Here is a 20,000-nt window from a genome sequence, read left to right as displayed (position 1 = left end):
AAAAAGGGGTAGGGATGGGTACCGAGACCCGGTACCAAACGGACCCCGGGGCCGGATTTCGGGATACCGGAGGATCAATAAGCTTTCACGTTAACGGTTCTCTTATCGGTACTGGAGTGGAGAAATTAAGAAAATAGATTTCCTATAGACGGTTTTCACCAGAGTGCAACCCCACAGCACTTCCTTTTTCTCAGCATTCGGCAAACTGCAGAAATATTCACTTGACATCGTTACTTTTGTTTTCGCCGCTCAGCTGTACAGGCGGTTTGCATGGAATGGTCAGTCCTGCACTTGAATGTTTTTTTTTCTTTTATGTCCATAGCAAACACTGCAACAGGAAGTGAGCGGGGGTTCAATTTAGAATGTTTTTGTTGTCAAGTTAAAACCGTCTATAGGCTATATAATTGCTAAATAAACGTTACGTTATCTTGCACATTTTATCTCACCAACTCCGTAAGACAGGCTTATGAATGTGTTTTTTGCGATTTCCGAACAAGAAAAGGGATAATGTTTTCCGCGTTGCTCTCCGTCAGACGAGAGAGACACAGCTGCTGCACTGCCAGCCAAGACGAGAGGAGTGAGGACTGAGAGAGGGGAGGGGAGGGGCTGGGGGCGTGCCTGAGAGCACCCACCACACACATGCACAGGGAGGGAACAGGGAAGGCAAGCAGGCAGATAGACAATAGGCATGCAACTGCGCAGAGCACGCGTTAAGAATGGCTGAAAGAACGAAGCAATCTAAAGTGTGGCTGTACTTCACTCGAGTCGATGGTGACAATTCACGTTGTCACAAGTCCAATAAGTGTGCAGGTGCCACCACTGATACAGGGAAATGACTGGACCCGTTTCACACTTATGTCCCCTATCGCGGCATACCACTCTTATCACAAGGTTAGAAGTGGTCAAATGTCCGCGATGACGGGGGCGCACTTATAGACCAAATCACCGTGACGTCACCATGTAAACAACATTACTTCCGCGTACCACTTCGGGAAGGCGGCAGGTTTAAATTTGCGTGTTGTCAAATAAATGCTGTCAAACCCTCGTTGTTTTCGTCCGACTATTTTCAATTTAAATGTTCAAACGGTTGGTAAACATGCTTGTCCGACGTATCTAGCCTTTCTTCTGTGTTTGTTTTATGTAGTGTTAGCTAGCTAATAACGTTTGTTTACAACTGTCAAACTCGCTGTTTTTTTGCACTCGTTAACATTAGCTACAGAGCTAACGTTACAGACAGAGCTACTGACGCCACGTTAATTTAATTTAGCTTCAAGTCTCCTCTGGTCTGGTCTGGTCCAACAGGTAAATTAGCTAGTCTGGTCTCCACTAATGTTAGTGAAAGTGTTGTTATGAATGATATTAAACAACAACACAACACGAACAAACCATTTTTGTCTTCTGTGTCTGTTTTTGTCTTCAACACGTCAGTTTGTGCCGTTCACCGCCATTATGATGTGTGGACCCCAGGGGTAACCGGAAGTAAATGTAAACATCCCCGCTGATTTGGTCTATACCGGAAAACAACTTTCACACATGAAGGCATTACACCGCTTTCTGGTAATTTCCCGGTATAAAGCGCATGTGTGAAAAGGGCTAGAGAGTGAGAGGGGACAGAGAGTGAGAGGGGACAGAGAGTGAGAGGGGACAGAGAGAGAGAGGGGAAAGAGAGTGAGAGGGGACAGAGAGTGAGAGGGGACAGAGAGTGAGAGGGGACAGAGAGTGAGAGGGGAAAGAGAGTGAGAGGGGACAGAGAGTGAGAGGGGACAGAGAGTGAGAGGGGACAGAGAGAGAGAGGGGACAGAGAGTGAGAGGGGACAGAGAGAGAGAGGGGACAGAGAGCGAGAGGGGACAGAGAGTGAGAGGGGACAGAGAGTGAGAGGGGACAGAGAGTAAGAGGGGACAGAGAGTGAGAGGGGACAGAGAGCGAGAGGGGACAGAGAGAGAGAGGGGACAGAGAGAGAGAGGGGACAGAGAGAGGGGACAGAGAGTGAGAGGGGAAAGAGAGTGAGAGGGGACAGAGAGTGAGAGGGGACAGAGAGTGAGAGGGGACAGAGAGTGAGAGGGGACAGAGAGAGAGAGGGGACAGAGAGTGAGAAGGGACAGAGAGAGAGAGGGGACAGAGAGTGAGAGGGGACAGAGAGAGAGAGGGGACAGAGAGTGAGAGGGGACAGTGAGAGAGAGGGGCCAGAGAGCGAGAGGGGACAGAGAGTGAGAGGGGACAGAGAGTGAGAGGGGACAGAGAGCGAGAGGGGACAGAGAGAGAGAGGGGACAGAGAGAGGGGACAGAGAGTGAGAGGGGAAAGAGAGTGAGAGGGGACAGAGTGAGAGGGGACAGAGAGTGAGAGGGGACAGAGAGTGAGAGGGGACAGAGAGAGAGAGGGGACAGAGAGTGAGAGGGGACAGAGAGTGAGAGGGGACAGAGAGTGAGAGGGGACAGAGAGCGAGAGGGGACAGAGAGTGAGAGGGGACAGAGAGTGAGAGGGGACAGAGAGCGAGAGGGGACAGAGAGCGAGAGGGGACAGAGAGAGAAAGGGGACAGAGAGCGAGAGGGGACAGAGAGTGAGAGGGGACAGAGAGTGAGAGGGGACAGAGAGTGAGAGGTGACAGAGAGTGAGAGGGGAAAGAGAGTGAGAGGGGACAGAGAGTGAGAGGGGACAGAGAGTGAGAGGGGACAGAGAGCGAGAGGGGACAGAGAGCGAGAGGGGACAGAGAGCGAGAGGGGACAGAGAGCGAGAGGGGACAGAGAGCGAGAGGGGACAGAGAGCGAGAGGGGACAGAGAGAGAGAGGGGACAGAGAGCGAGAGGGGACAGAGAGCGAGAGGGGACAGAGAGCGAGAGGGGACAGAGAGTGAGAGGGGACAGAGAGTGAGAGGGGACAGAGAGCGAGAGAGGACAGAGAGCGAGAGGGGACAGAGAGCGAGAGGGGACAGAGAGCGAGAGGGGACAGAGAGTGAGAGGGGACAGAGAGAGAGAGGGGACAGAGAGCGAGAGGGGACAGAGAGAGAGAGGGGACAGAGAGCGAGAGGGGACAGAGAGTGAGAGGGGACAGAGAGCGAGAGGGGACAGAGAGTGAGAGGGGACAGAGAGTGAGAGGGGACAGAGAGTGAGAGGGGACAGAGAGCGAGAGGGGACAGAGAGAGAGAGGGGACAGAGAGTGAGAGGGGAAAGAGAGTGAGAGGGGACAGAGAGTGAGAGGGGACAGAGAGTGAGAGGAGACAGAGAGTGAGAGAAAGGGGGAGCAAGAGAGAGGGGGGGGGAGCATCAGCTGCTGTGCATCATCATCATCATCATGACCTCCTGCATGGATCAAGACAAAGGATCTACACACACACACATCATGCTGTTCCTCGGCCCATTTCACACATTTAGTACACCCATTTCCCCCCTGTGGTGTCCACACACACGCACACATGCGCACACACACACACACGCACACATGCGCACACACACTCACGGATGCACACACACACACACACGCACTCATGCACAAATAAACACGCACAAGTGCTGGACCCCATATGTTCTGTGCCCTCAATGGGTAATGGCCCCGAATGATGTGAGGCGCACACACACACACACACACACACACAGACACACACACAGCTGCATGTGTAAACTGGAATGTTCTGAATGCGATGGAACACTATATGCAATTGCACAATATACTGTACCTAGACACACATAACCCCCCCCCCCCCCCACACACACACACACACACACACACACACACACGGCATCTCTCCTCTTCCTGCCCTGATTCTCCCTCATTTGGTTTTCTGCCAACACTCATTCATCCCCCCTCTCTCTCCACCCCCCCCCCTCCCCCCTCCATCTTCCCCCTCTCTTTCCATCTCCCCCCTCTCTCCATCTCCCCCCCTCCTCTCTCCATCTCCCCCCCTCCTCTCTCCACCCCCCCCCCCCCTCCTCTCTCCATCTCCCCCTCTCTCTCTAGCCTCTTTCACAGCAGCCTTGAAAATGTGACGGGATATGTGACCCGCGTCTCCAATGTGAAGGTGATGAAAGCGGAGTCGTGGATAATTGTGTTACGTCTTTCCTTCCTTTTGCAGCTTGATAGATATAGCCATCATCTTGATAGCTCCAGATTTTCAAGCATTACATTCATCGAGCAGGCATCTTGAAAACGCTACCGCTGCCGCCACACTTCCTACTTGGTCCAATTCCTCATAAACTCCTCCCTCCTTGTCGATGGTCTCGTCTCCTGGTTGGCTTGTCTTCGCGAATGTCTGGAAATATCCCACCCACAACTCAACTAATTGTGATTGGCTAACCCCACAACTCAATGAAATTCTGATTGGTTAAGCCACCCGTCATCAAAATCGTCATGGCATGACCATTTACTTGTCTTCGCGAAGGGTTGCTGTCAACCAAATAGCATTTCCCTGTGGAGGCCGGTCGAAATATTGAACCCCATATATTATTTGCTGAAACAAAGTGAGTCCAAGATCATAACAATTTAGGGAAATTATTACTGTTATTTCAGTTAATAAAAAGTAATAAATAACAATCACAAATTATTTATTAGGGGGGGGGAATTATTTTCTTTTCAATTTTTTTAGACCTTCACTGAATACCTTGAAGGCCCAGACGGTTCCCCTCTGCATTGGCTATTAGCAGGGAGCTAAATGTATGTTGTTTACCTTCATTCTATGATGCCCGTCGAGGCTACTGTTCATTCATATCAGCAAGCAGCGCCATACTACGCTAGGGCTGGGCAATATGACGATATATTTCGTCTGGACGATAGAAAATGTATTTCGTCTGATATGATGCTCTATCGTTTATATCGTTGTGCTGCAAATCACACTCTTTATGGCAATATTGTCCGTCATTTGGATGACGCTGTGCTTTCTTCATTCTGTTTTCTGTTTGACTCACGTCCACAGTCCACACACGCACCAGACTCTGTGTCAACAAGCCCCTTGCGTCCCTTTATAAGTGGCACAAATCAGCCGGGTGAGTAGGCTAGAGCAGGGAGATGTTACCTCCACTCCGTCCGCCTAGCCCATGGTTCTCAAATGGGGGTCCGGCACTTTGCCAGGCGGTCCGCAAAAGGTTTTCAGGAAAATAACAATAATTTTTTTTTTTGCAAAAGCTGCATACAGTAGTTGAATGAAAATAAGTTATGCTTTCAATCTAAAATGGTTCATGGATTACATTCTAACCTAACAAACCTATCAATTTAAAAGTCAAGCACGTTACCGTGGAAACAATTACCGGTAAGCTTAGCCCAAAATCACAAATCAGAATGAGGGGGTCCGCGGTATATCTTCTATCTTGTAAGGGGTCCTTGGCTGAAAAACATTTGAGAACCTCTGGCCTAGCCTACCCAGGCATTTGTGTTGTGTTAAGTCCGCATTTGATCCATATTTGCGTGTTTCCTCCTAACGTTAAACCTGGCAAAACATCTCCTCTCATCATCCCAAGGAAATCCCTTGAGGGCTGACAACAAAACGACTATCATTAGCTTTAGCTTTTAGCTTTCCCTGGGTGAGTGGTGTTGGTTAACGTTGTTCTTCTTCTTCTACCGTTTTATTCTTCTTCTACTGAACATGTAGGTATTTTGACGTTGACTAAAGAAATACTGCCGCCTAGTAGCCGCTTTTACATATGATTCAAAATTAGTGCTTAAATCAAACGCATCAATAGCAAATGCTAGTGTCATCTTTGAAAATCGAACTGGTGGTGTGGTTCAGTTTGTGTTTCATTCTACTGCCCTGCAACTAATTATTATTATTTGTGTTGTAAAGAATAGCCATGCTTATCTGTATTCTGAATGCATGTATCCTTTGTGAGGTTTGACAACATTTTAACGGGTTTAACTGCGACATAAATAAATGGCCATGTGGTCATTTTATATAAACTATAAATAGAATTTACAGAAAATATGCTATATCGTGATATATATCGGTATCGGGATATGAAATGACCTATATCGGGATATGAGATTTTGGTCATATCGCCCAGCCCTATACTACGCCATAACGTTAATCGATCACGTCATCACTCTCCTCTCTCTCTCCTCCCCCTCTCCCCCTCTCCTCTCTCTCTCCCGTCTCTCTCCTCTCCTCCCCTTTCCCTCTCCTCTCTCTCTCGCCCTCTCCTCTCTCTCTTTCCTCTCTCTCTTGCAGTAATCTGATAAGTGACAAATCAATAATTGAAGTGCCATTATCAGGGCAGCAGGCCAGTCCTCGAATGCAAACAACTCATTTATCGTGTGTGTGTGTGTGTGCGCGGGCGTGTGTCCGTGCGCGCGTGTGTCCGTGCACTCGTGTGTGTGTGTGTGCGTGTGTGCGTGTGTCCGTGCGCTCGTGTGTGTGTGTGTGTGTGTGTGTGTGTGTGCGTGTGTGTGTGCGTGCGCATCTCTTCTGTTTCTCCCTCTACCCCTCTCACTTTCCCTCTTTCCTTCTCAGTCTTCTCTTCGAAATCCATTTCTTTTTAGCTGACCCGTGACTCACATGTGCTAATGTCTGTCTGTGACGTGAGTGTGTGTGTGTGTGTGTGTGTGTGTGTGTGTGTGAGAGAGAGTGAGTGGGTGGGTGAGTGAGTCAGTCAGTCACTGAGTGAGTGAGTGGGTCAGTCAGTCACTGAGTGAGTGAGTGAGTGAGTGAGTGAGTCAGTGTGTGTGTTAACTAATGACTGTACAGTACAGTCAGGTAGTGTTGACTGTAGGGTTGCCACGGTGTGGTCATTTTCACACCGGGTAATAAACACGTGACAACACCGGTGTTACCGGTTACATCGTATAAATATGTATAATATAATATAAAATATATATATTAAAAAAAAAATCCTCAGCTGTCCTCATGGTCCAGTCAGTCAGCTCCTCTCCGCTGCTCTGTTAGCTTTGACGTTCACAGTCACAACACTGCCTCACAATACTTGGCTGCATCCAACTCGAGACAACTTTTCAGACCCTCCTGGAGACAATCTTTCTCAGAAGAGACTAACGTTAGCGACAAATCTGGAGACTTTTTCTCACATGGGATTAACATTACCAGCAAGCAGCAGTAAGCAGGCAATGACGATAGCTGGGTAAGTCCCACTAGCATCGATGCTAAGTGAGCAAAGTACAGGGAGAGCGCAGCTGAAGCACATGGCTAATTAATATGGATGTTAACGTCCATATTAATTAGCCATGTGCTTCAGCTGCACGCTTGCTCCATGATGAGACTAGCTACAGCATAACTCCAGCTCTTCTTCTGCCTTTACAAAACAAACAAAATCTCAACACTGCAGCACAGCTCTGTTTAGCCAGCTATAGTTTGTCACAGACATGCAGGCTTAGCTAAGGGTCTTACCTACATGTGTATGAGAAGGGCATCATTTGTGTTCATAAGATGCATAGCGTTAACTAACGTTAGTTGCTGGTCTAACCAGAACAGCGGAGCCACACTGCAGCTCAGAGGGAGCGCTTGTAATTTACACCGGCGCACGCTGAAACTGCGGAGTTTTCCTTTCAATTCTTCCTCCATAAAAACAAAAGGTGAATCCGTGTATGTCTCGCCACCGGGTAACCCCGGTAACACCGAATACCGCGACAAGCCTAGTTGACTGTACAGTACAGTAGGGCTGGGACGGATCAGAAAACCCACGGATCGGATCGCGTGACGGATTTTGAGCCACCGATCACAGATTTTTCGGATCAGCAAAAAAAAAAAAAAAGGCTATATCAGATTTTTTCTCTCAAAATTAGATTTTCGATTTGAATTTTTAATACTATTATACTTCTCTAACCATTTGTTGCCCTGCACAGCTCAAAAAATATTTTTTTCTCATGACACAATTTATGCTTTTACTCTGAAGGCAAAACAACCCAACTTCCTGTTTTAGGTGGCACTGTGCCTAACTTCCTGCCTGTTGCTTGCTAACGTAGTCACATGACACGAGTAGGCTACAGACCAGACCGGGTGAGTCTGGAAACATAACGTTGATGCTACGTTATGCTACTCGGTGGCCCCACGTGTTGTTTTGTTGTTATGCGTCCAAGGCAACATTTCACCGTCCGGTGATAATGTGTTCGTGAAACGTGTGCGCGTGTGTGTGTGTGCGTGTGTGTGTGTGTGTGTGTGTTGTGGCTCGTGCTATCTTGTGCAGCGCGCAACATGCTGCTCGCATTCCTGTGCTTTTTCAGAGGTGTTGAAATAAGTTTGCTGTCTTTAGTAGCCACTAGCCACAGCCTTCAGAGAGACTTTACAGCGAAGGGATGAGGAAGCTCACTTGTGCTTGCCATGATGATGCCTGTTTGTGTCTGGCTGCGCTGCAGGCGTTCTCATACACTAACGTTAAACGTTAAATGAAACGAAAGGGGGGGGGGGGGGTCCGCGGACCAAGACGTTCCGAACCGTGTGCCGAACCGTGGGGGCTGATCCGTACGGGTCACGGATTATCGGTGATCCATCCCAGCCCTACAGTACAGTCAGGTAGTGTTGACTGTACAGTACAGTCAGGTCAATTACAGGATCAGATCAGTCAGGAAACATGTCTGCTGCTAATTGGAGCAGCAGCTCGGGAGGTTTGAGAGCAGTGGAGCAGTGGACCAGTGGTGGAGGTGTGCTGTCATCATATCGACCATGCACAACTTCCCCTGCACCTAGAAATATACATGTTGCCATTTCCATAAGATAAGATAATGAGATACAATTAATGCCAGAGTACAAAGTCTGGCCTTGTCATCTCTAAATACTACAGAGGATATTATACACTTAGAATGCAGTCGTATGCTACAGAGTACATCAACTACATATTCAAAGAAAGAAAAAAGAAGGAACAATATAAAAATGTATAATAGGGTACGATAGAAGAGACAAAAGGAAAGGAAAAATACTAGATGTAAATATGTGGCCTGCCGTAACGCACGTTACCACACAGAGGCACTTAATGAGCACGTGCGTGCGCCTGTGTGTGATTGACGGCTCCCTAATTGAGAGGTGAGGCCTGGCTTATTGTTGACCCTCATTCTGTTAATTAGCAGACAAGGGAGATAGAACACACACACACACACCTGCAGGCCATTGTGGAGCTGCTGCACTGTAACCCTTGTGCCTAATAAGGTTGTGCAGACAAGGAGAGGGGCAGTATTGATTATTGATTAGATGCTGAGGAAAAACCTCTCTGTTTCCTCATTGACATTTCATCAATAGTGACTCAACATCACTGGACACACAGGCACGCACACGCACAAGCACACACACACACACACACACACACGCCGCATGCTGCACGCACAAACACACAGATCCCTATGCCTGGCCCGACTCTAAATCCCAGAAGGCCATGCTGTGTGGGTCACAGGTGGGTTGACCTATGGGAGATTAAGATTGATCATGTGACCACTCAGCGGTCACCACTGACAACAAAGATAAGGGATGAACTCATCTTCCGTTTCCATGCCCCCTTGACTGTCTCATCCATCAGTGTGTGTGTGGGTTTGCGTTTGTGTGTGTGTGTGTGTGTGTGTGTGTGTGTGTGTGTGTGTTTGTGTGTGCGCGCGTGTGTGCGTGCATGTTTTAGAAGCAACAGGGTTAAGTTAAGTTAAGTTAAGTTAAGTTATCCTTTATTTATCCCCTTGGGGAAATTCATCCTCTGCATTTGACCCATCCTCTACTAGGAACCTTCCTAGAACTAGGAGCAGTGGGCAGCCACTGTGCAGCGCCCGGGGACCAACTCCAGTTCTTTTTGCCAGTACCTTGGTCAGGGGCACTGACAGGAGTATTAACCCTAACATACATGTCTTTCTTGATGGTGGGAGGAAACCGGAGCACCCGGAGAAAACCCACACGGACACGGGGTTTAGCGCCAAGAGTGTGTGTAGGCTTGAGTTGTCACAATGTATAAAGAGGGGGGGGGAGAGAGGGACAGATGAGACAGAGGGAGAGAGAGAGAATGGAGGAGAGAGAGGTATGACATCTGATTCTGAGTGAGGCCGAGCTGGCCTGTTAGCTAGCTGTTAGCTGTTAGCTACGTTAGGTAAGCCCGCTGCCTGCTGGCTGTAAGAGCTAGCTGTTAGCTACGTTAGGTATAAGCCCGCTGCCTGCTGGCTGTAAGAGCTAGCTGTTAGCTACGTTAGGTATAAGCCCGCTGCCTGCTGGCTGTAAGAGCTAGCTGTTAGCTACGTTAGGTATAAGCCCGCTGCCTGCTGGCTGTAAGAGCTAGCTGTTAGCTACGTTAGGTATAAGCCCGCTGCCTGCTGGCTGTAAGAGCTAGCTGTTAGCTACGTTAGGTAAGCCCGCTGCCTGCTGGCTGTAAGAGCTAGCTGTTAGCTACGTTAGGTAAGCCCGCTGCCTGCTGGCTGTAAGAGCTAGCTGTTAGCTACGTTAGGTAAGCCCGCTGCCTGCTGGCTGTAAGAGCTAGCTGTTAGCTACGTTAGGTATAAGCCCGCTGCCTGCTGGCTGTAAGAGCTAGCTGTTAGCTACGTTAGGTAAGCCCGCTGCCTGCTGGCTGTAAGAGCTAGCTGTTAGTTACGTTAGGTAAGCCCGCTGCCTGCTGGCTGTAAGAGCTAGCTGTTAGCTACGTTAGGTAAGCCCGCTGCCTGCTGGCTGTAAGAGCTAGCTGTTAGCTATGTTAGGTAAGCCTGCTGCCTGCTGGCTGTAAGAGCTAGCTGTTAGTTACGTTAGGTAAGCCCGCTGCCTGCTGGCTGTAAGAGCTAGCTGTTAGCTATGTTAGGTAAGCCTGCTGCCTGCTGGCTGTAAGAGCTAGCGGTTAGCTATGTTAGGTAAGCCTGCTGCCTGCTGGCTGTAAGAGCTAGCTGTTAGCTATGTTAGGTAAGCCCGCTGCCTGCTGGCTGTAACCACGTTTGCCGGGCTCAAAACGCCACTGACGGTGGTTTCTCCCTGGGGACCCGGGACCGCCGGGACCGTTTCCGAGTACACTTGTCCCCAACAATTGTAGTAAAGTTGAATATTGTCCCCTGCAATGCAGATTTATGACACACTGCAAAACACCCATTTCTCATTGAAACATTGATTTACACACACAGAGAAACACACACACACACACAACACAAAAAGTACACGTACATGCCAAATACACACACAGAAATACAAAGGAATAAACTCAAATGTGCACACACTCAAGCGTCTCACCATCCCCCCCCCCCCCTACACACACACATACACAGCTATTTGGTTTCCATATATCAATGGGTTTACGATTTCTCTCCAGTCTTCCCATGGCCTCCCTGTAGCACTGGACTTGTGGTAATTGGGTTTTTAATTACTTTTAATGCATTTTCACACATCCCTCATCTGATGCCTCCTCAAGCCTCATTGAGAAGTCACACAGAGAGAGAGAGAGAGAGAGAGAGAGAGAGAGCAGGCAGAGAGGGAGTGAGAGATGGAGGATGGAGAGAGACAGAGAGAGAGACAGAGAGAAAGAGACATTTTAACACAAATTCCTCAATATCACTAAAGTGGAAAATGTTTTGAATTTCTGAAATAGTGAGAAAAAGTGAGAGGTCCGCCAAGGCCTATCCTCCAGTCTGACTCCATTTAAAACAACAGCCCCGATAGCAGGCGGTAGCTGCAACCATTGTTGTTCTTAACGTTAAACCTGGCAAAACATCTCCCATCCTCTCATCATCCCAAGGAAATCCATTGAGGAGCCGACAACAAAACGTCTATCGTTAGCTTTAGCTTATAGCTTTCCCTGGGTTTAAAGGGCCCATATTTTGCTAATATAATGTATTATTATTTTATTGTTGGCCTCCAGTAGAGTAACTTATTGCATCAGTCATAGTTTAAAAAACTCATTGTTTATCTTGTACTGGCTCTCACTGCCCCCTTCAGTTCACCCTCTGTCTGAAACGCTCTGTTTTTAGGTCCTGTCCCTGAACCCCCACCCTCCGGAAAATACTCCAGGTGGGCAGCGCGAGGAGTTTTTGCGTTTGCAAACTTCTGCCCAGAGAGCTATCGCTGTAGAAGCGACTGTCTGTCTGTCTGTCTGACTATCTATCTATCTATCTATCTATCTATCTATCTATCTATCTATCTATCTATCTATCTATCTAGATAAGATAGATAGATAGATAGATAGATAGATAGATAGATAGATAGATAGATAGATAGATAGATAGTCATGCATAACAGAAACAGACAGGCGATCTCTGCTATGGCTACTAAATTTGGTAGTTGTAAAACAATTATATCAACGAGCAACTGATTGTCAAAACGAATTTGACCATCGATGAAAAACGTGACTTGGACATAAAGCAAGCTATCAATTGATTTATCAACATCCCCCTAGCTATCTACAGCTCCGCTAGGCCGGGCTGCACCCGGACATTTCCTTCAGTGGCTGGCCAAGCAGGGATTCTATTACCACGGCCTGCCATAACGTTACACCGGGAGCTTCACACTAGCTAATGTAGCTAGTTAGCTAACTTCCCAAATGCTTGTGACTATAGTGTGCCTCTCCTAGCAAAGGCTACACGGACCAAACCAAAATGAGGACTTGGAGAAGTCAGCAAGTTGGACTAACGTTACAAGTTCTGAAAATATGTGCCTTTCGTCATTCATCGGTTGTTCATGTCTATAAGGCAGCTGTGCTGCTAGGCTAAATAGCAAGTGCTAACGTTACCCAGCCGGTAAGTAACGTTAGCGCTTCCTAGCAGCACATTGGACCGATGCTGGAATGAGACACATATTTTCAGAACTTACCACTTCAGTCCTACATCCTGGCTCACTTCCATGTCGTCTCCTTGTTTTTGCGGTCTGGAATCCGTTATTCCATGAGACTACTACTGTTGTGTTAGTCCCAGACAGCCAGGCTAGAGAGAGCCTGGTGAGTGGTGACGCCGCCGCGGGTTACTGAAACACAGAACAGGGAAGGGTGGGAGCTAGCGTGCGCGCGCTGCGCGCCGGCCGGCGGCAACGCTTTGTTGCCAGGGTAACAAGTCCTTACTGACGTCACAAAAATTATGGTTCTCGCACAAAATCGCCATAAATCCATGTCATCTCGTCTACGAGAGTTCATAGGCGCGAGGGGTGGTTCATGGGGGTAACATTAAAACACTTTCACATTATTTATTTGAAGCTTAGCCCATGTTTAATATGACCATCCAAGATTGTAACAACATATATATGATACAAAATTAAGAAATGCATAATATGGCCCCTTTAAGAGTTGTGTTGGTTGGATAACCGTGAAATCCCGGCCGTGCAGTACTTTTGTTGAGTGAACTGAACTGGTAACATGGAAATCCCGAAGTGGAGCATTTTTGTTCCTTTATAAACGAACTGAGAGAACTGGACTGAACTATTCATAGCTTTCAAGGGGCGTTACGTGCTGCCGGGAACGCCCACCTGACGGTCAAAAAAAAAATTGTTCATTCCGCTGCCCACCAGTCGACTAGTTAGTTTCTCACGCTGTGTTTGTTCAGCCAAAATGCCGGATACCTGTTGTGCTATCGGTTGCACTAACCGACGAGGAGACACGCCTGGCTTGTGCTTTTACAGAATCCCGTCGGAGAAAGAAAACTCAGACAGGAGGAGGTTGTGGATTTGTGCGATTAGACGTGGTTCAGTCGCTGGGGAGGGCAAATGGCTTTTTTTCTACCATCAAAGTACACACGTTTTTGCGGCCAACATTTCATCAAAGGTAAGCTCAAGTAACGTTAACGGGGTATTTTAATCATTATTGTAACGTTACTTGAGCTTACCTTTGATGAAATGTTGGCCGCAAAGACGTGTGTACAAACGGCTGAACAAACACTGCGTGAGAAACTAGTCGACTCGGCTGGCAGCGGAATGAACAAGTTTTTTTTTGACCGCCAGGTGGGCGTTCCCGGCAGCACGTAACGCCCCTTGAAAGCTATGAATAGGCTAAATAACTTTTATTCTACCCGTTTTGCTCTAAAGTAATCTTTGAAAATCGAACTGGTGGTGTGGTTCAGTTTGTGTTTCATTCTACTGCCCTGCAACTAATTATTATTATTTGTGTTGTAAAGAATAGCCATGCTTATCTGTATTCTGAATGCATGTATCCTTTGTGAGGTTTGACAACATTTTAACTGGTTCAACTGCTACATAAATAAATGGCCATGTGGTCATTTTATATAAACTATAAATTGAATTTACAGAAAATATGCTATATCGTGATATATATCGGTATCGCGGGATATGAAATGACCTATATCGGCATATGAGATTTTGGTCATATCGCCCAGCCCTATTATGGTCACGGCTATATTGAAGCTGACAAGAGCCCAAACGTTGCATTTGTTTCTGGTGGCTGTTGTCAAAGAAGCTAACTGAAGAATAAGAGCAGCGAGCAAAGTAGCATGATAATATATCAGACATAATATAACAATACTTGGCTGGACATTAATGACATGGACTTGACTTGGTCATCTACATGTAGACTCGAGACCTGAGTTGAGACTTGGCTTGAGACCTGACACACTGTATTGCAGCAAGCATCCACTTTTCAAAACGTTGCTCAATAAAATCAACAGCCGCTGTCTTCTCAAACATCAGACATATCTCAAACGAAATGTCTTGTCTAATATCTGGACAGCCATTACATTATTCAAACACTAGACATGAATTAAGCATGTGTCTATGAAATATGTATGAAAGAGTTATTAATTAGACGATGTGCTAGTCTGTGTGTGTGTGTGTGTGTGTGTGTGTGTGTGTGTGTGTGTGTGTGTGTGGGCATGCGTGTGTTTGTTGTGTCTCTGAGGTAGAGTGCGTGTTGTCGTGTTACATGTGAGTAGCATACCAAGGAGGAGGTGTTTGAAAATCCAGAGTTTCTGACAGAGAGAAAACATGAGTGAGGTACAGAGAGAGAGAGAGAAGGAGGGGATGGGAGAGAGAGGGAGAGAGGCGTGATTTCTATTCGCACATAGGATAAGCAATAACCACGCCCTGTGGCGCCGGGATTGGCCAGGATCTTTTGTCTTCTTCTTTTGACAGCTAGAATCTCCCACACCACAAACACTGGAGGGCACGCAGCCCAGCCATTTCATGAACCAACTGAATAGCTCTTGAGAACGGACAGCGATTTCGAGAGCGGACATTGAGAGCGGACATTGAAATGAATTATGGTCACCTTCCTTAGCATAGTAATAATAATAATAAGCATAATAATTGTAATCTACACAATGTACACAATCTACAAAAACATGCAATAATATAAACGGTGTTGTGTTCACGTTCATAGCTCATATAATGTATCATATCGTTAATTTCAAGCTCAATTCTTACCCAGAGAAAAGGTACAGCACTGAAAATGTAACAAGCAATAGTTTTTTTAAACATCTTTATTTTAAAAGATGAAAAAACCCAGGTGCTTTAGTCCCAAGCTTCAATGCTCCTGGCCAATCCCGGCGCCACAGGGCGTGGTTATTGCTTATCCTATGTGCGAATAGAAATCACGCGGGGGAGAGAGAGGGGGGGAGAGAGAAAGAGAGAGACCTTGACCTTTGACCGGCCCTTTATTGGCACAACTCGCACAAGCATCTCCACTCAGAGATCAAAGAGACATGTCAAAGAGTGAAAGTATATAAAAAAAACAAGTCACACATACGTCATATAAAACACAGTTCTTCCACATGGCACATTGCCAACAAAGCCAAAATCAGAGAATGATGGACTACAGTGCACAGCACATTTCCCAATCCCAGTTTTCCATAAACTCATCCAAGGTGGAGGCCATTTTGTAATGCAAACTCCATTTTTAAGTGAGCTGCTACAAGTCTCCTGGATCGTCAGGATCGACAGTCCCTGCCCCTTTTATTTGATAACTTCTCGTGAGCCAGACACTCGTCTTAGCTTGAGCCAACAAAAAGTGAAGGAGGCTAACCTGTCTGCGTTGTGGAGCACTAAAAAATAAAGCGTGTTTCACTTAGCACCTCTCCAAACCCAGTAAACCAAATCAGAATCAGAATCAGAATCAGAAAGAAACAGAATCAGAAACAGCTGACTGAGTCTAGAGCAGGGGTGCCCAAATTCTTTCCCATGAAGGGCCAAAACTCAATCTGGGTGGAGGGCCAAGGGCCAAAAATAAACGTTGTGGAATTACATTAAAATGTATTGTGTTTTATAGAAAATTAACATTCTAAATCTAAAATAACATTTCAATATAATAATCGACTTTTTATCTGTTTGGTAATTGTAATAATTTGCAATTGGTTATATATATTTAAAAAAACATCTGCATTTGTGGGGAGCTTAAACATGGACCAATAACTAGGATAAATAAAAGTAAATTAGCACTAATGAGGGATAAAAATGGGATAAAAAATCGGGGGGGGGGGGGGGGGGGGGGCGGATCAATACGTGCCACGTGCCTGTTCGTAGCCACGGCCCCATGCACAATTCTCCACTGGAGATCTGCACTGTTTCTCTATGGGAGGCTGGTACAGAGACCTCCAGGTGCGTCTAGGAGAGAAGCCAGCTTCAAACGCCCCCGACTGCACCTCCACACTGGCACACCGGCTAAAGAGTTCCTCTTCAGAACCTTGACATTGACGATATAAATAGCCTTCTTAGACACATCAGAGAAGTTCTGTAGCTCAGGTGTTCAAAAGGACAGCAGAGCAGCATTCTCCTCCTCCAGCTCCTCTCCTGCAGCAGAGACAGTGAGCTGTGGAAAGTCCAGTTGTCCCTCAGGCTGTCCGGCAGCAGCCTCTCTGAACACATCACCTCATCCAGCGGCCTCTATAGCAGTGGTTCCCAACCTTTTTACACCAAGTACCACCTGAGAAAGTAGTTGGCTCTCCATGTACCACCATATGACCGACGTTAAAATACAGTCTATTCAGCTATGCACAGTTCACGCAGGAGGCAAATTTAATCCAACCTGCAGCCTATGTGGAACCTGCAGCAGCTGCACTTGTGCTGGGTTGACTGCTGTCTTCACCTCCTTGTGCTTCATCGTTGCTGCTCTCCTCTACTACAGCTCTTTTACGATTCCCTCCCGTTTTGATCCACTTTAGCATCCCTCCTCGTCTTTGTTCACCACTTGTGTAACCATGCGGGGCGGGCAGGTAATTGTGCATGCGCAACAGGTATAGTGTCCGTCAGAAACAAATATTTGTTTCTAAATCTCAAGACAACAAAATAAACCTCAATTTCAATGATCACAAGTTTATTTTCATTCGTAGTATTATTTTGATAGATAAACATGTTTTAAAATTGATTTTAAAGTTGGGTTTATTTCATAATTTAAACATTGGGATTCCAGGGATCAAGTACCACCAGCAGGGGGGGGCGCAAGTACCAACTACCTTGAGAAACACTGCCAATAGTATTAATAATTATTATTATTATTTCACTTTCACATGTTTGAAAACTACTACTAATGACCACCATGGATTTTGCACAAAAACTAAAAAAAAAAAAAAAAAAAAAAATTCACAGAGCCTTCCAAGTACCACCAGCAGGGGGCTCAAGTACCACCTACGGTACGCGTACCGTAGGTTGGGAACCACTGCCTATAGAAACCCGATTGACTTTAAAGGCCAACTTTTTCGTGGAGTTTCGTCCATTTGCCATAATTGCCTACACATAACCAAGATACACAATATCTTTACTGTCACTCTCCATACAGTATACAAGGAGCTACACTCATCCAGTTTGAGTATTGGGGGAAACGGTAAAGCCGTTCAAAGTCACCAAAAACACCGCGCCAAAAAGCTCTATGTAGATGTTGTGACTCGGGTACTCACCACGCGAAGAAATAATCCATAATCCATTGATATTATTTGCTGAAACGATAATTTGTTTTGAAGTGCGACCTGAAAACGGGGCATGTCTGCTCCATTGTAGACACAACGACTCCTGTGTGTAAACTCTCACTCACTTACACACTGCTGACCTTATCTCCTGACAGCTCTGCTAATATAGCTTTTTCCAAATGTCATTTAAAGCCTTCGATGTTTTATAACAACCAACAGCTCTGCAGGACAGCAGCTCATTGAGTACATCAATTTATAAACGGATTCTGTAACCCGTCACATCAAAAACCTTTCATTCTTCAAATAAATTATCTTTCCAAGAATATAGAAAAGCGGTCTGATTGACGGCCGTGCCTTTTGGAAGTCATACAGCCGCTATTTAATGGTCTCCACAGGCGCAAGGGCGATAAAACTAAACTAAACCTATAAAAGACTTCAATCCAACCTTCAAAATCCCCCAAATCAAAATCTGTACGTGGGGCTTTTAACTTCCAACTGCTCTGTCTTCTCTTTTTACACTCCACATTGTGGAGAAAAACATTGCGACTCCAATCGAGGCCGAATGCAGAAGAATAGAAAGTGAAATGTTATTGGGCCCGAGGGCTTGCCAGCTCATTTATATGCGGGGCAACTCTCCCCTGCACCCTAGGGTGCTGTCGCCCATTAAAACCAAGCAGGGACATTTGCAAGCAGCCGCCAGGCAAATGCCTTGGAATTTAAATATGTCTCAGGCTTCTAGCAGGCCAGCCGTGTGTCAGTTGGAGGTGTGAGTCTGTTCTCAAACCTTTTCACGTCAAGGACCCCTAAAATGACACAAATCCGACCATGGATCCCCAGTTAATCCAATTTTATCCCAGGGTCCCCCATCTGATATGATGTTTTGCTTTTAGATGTTTTATTACAGAAAGTGTAGAAATTAGGGATGCACATTTTCCACAAATTCCAAACTCGATCATTGGTAACGTTAACGAGCAATCAATCAATTAAAAATACAAAATTGTCCAAACCATACCAAATAAGTTTTTTCCTCAATAAAACCTTTATTTATACAGCAGCAACTTATTGTATATTTCTCACAGCATTGCATTGATCAACATTTGCCCAGAATTCCCATCGCAGGGGCTCACTTACTGCACGCAGATAGTTTACTTTTTCTGCTGCAGTGCGTCGCAGCCGTCGCAGCTCTTAAACGCTGATGCCGAGTTGCTCAGCTCCAGTCCAGGTGAGACTAGGATCCAAATGAACATTGTTCAAGTGATTGTTGTTGTACGTGCATCGCAACTCTTCCTCTTCCTCGCTGATGGTGGGTTGCTCCAGGTTTGAGGAAGAGGAGGCAGCCAATTTATCCGAATGAACACTGTTCAAGTAGAGCATCTTATGACTTGTCTGAAAAGGGCTATAGTGATGTAGCTGAGTGTCCGGCTCCGCCTATTACTTACACTTTGTTAATAAAACTATAAATGAGAGTCAGGCTGTAACGTTATAACACGTTTCCCATTTATTCTCGGACAGCTAGCGCCTAGCGTTAGCACACTAGTCAACACCGGCTCTGTCAACCACAACATAAGTCCCCCACTTCCTGTTCTGCGGTAACTCTGAGGGGACATCCACAGAGCCTCGTATACACACTGAACAGTCTGTTACAGTGATATCATTGCGCCCTCTGGAGGATCATTGAAAAATGATTTGAAAACACCGTTCTACTGACAGAATGCACATTGCTTTTTGTTTTGTTTTGATCGAGTAATTCTTCACATGCTCGAGTAAATCCTTAATGAGCAATCGAGTTTCGATTAATTGTGTGCATCCCTAGTAGACATCCATGACATGCGTTCTGTCATTGTGTTACTTATGGATGACGGTATAGTGAAGATAAATCCATCCATCCATCTTCAACCGCTTATCCGGGATCGTGTCATGGAGGCAGCAGTTCCAGCAGAGGACTCCAGACTTCCCTTTCCCTGGCCACATTAGCCAGCTCTGACTGGCCACATTAGCCAGCTCTGACTGGCCACATTAGCCAGCTCTGACTGGTCACATTAGCCAGCTCTGACTGGCCACATTAGCCAGCTCTGACTGGCCACATTAGCCAGCTCTGACTGACCACATTAGCCAGCTCTGACTGGCCACATTAGCCAGCTCTGACTGGCCACATTAGCCAGCTCTGACTGGTCACATTAGCCAGCTCTGACTGGTCACATTAGCCAGCTCTGACTGACCACATTAGCCAGCTCTGACTGGCCACATTAGCCAGCTCTGACTGGCCACATTAGCCAGCTCTGACTGGCCACATTAGCCAGCT

General features: G+C 46.5%; 1 protein-coding gene across 1 annotated transcript in view; it reads right to left on the bottom strand.

Annotated features, from left to right (window-relative positions):
* The window catches only part of ptprt (protein tyrosine phosphatase receptor type T), a gene marked incomplete at its 3' end in the record, with an annotated part of 413,231 nt that overhangs the window by 369,618 nt on the left and 23,613 nt on the right, over positions 1-20,000 (bottom strand). The window lies entirely within an intron of this gene.

The sequence above is a fragment of the Poromitra crassiceps genome (genome assembly GCF_964638095.1).
Source record: "Poromitra crassiceps genome assembly, chromosome: 25".
Lineage (NCBI taxonomy): Eukaryota > Metazoa > Chordata > Actinopteri > Beryciformes > Melamphaidae > Poromitra > Poromitra crassiceps.
This window is presented reverse-complemented; position numbering and strand designations above follow the sequence as displayed.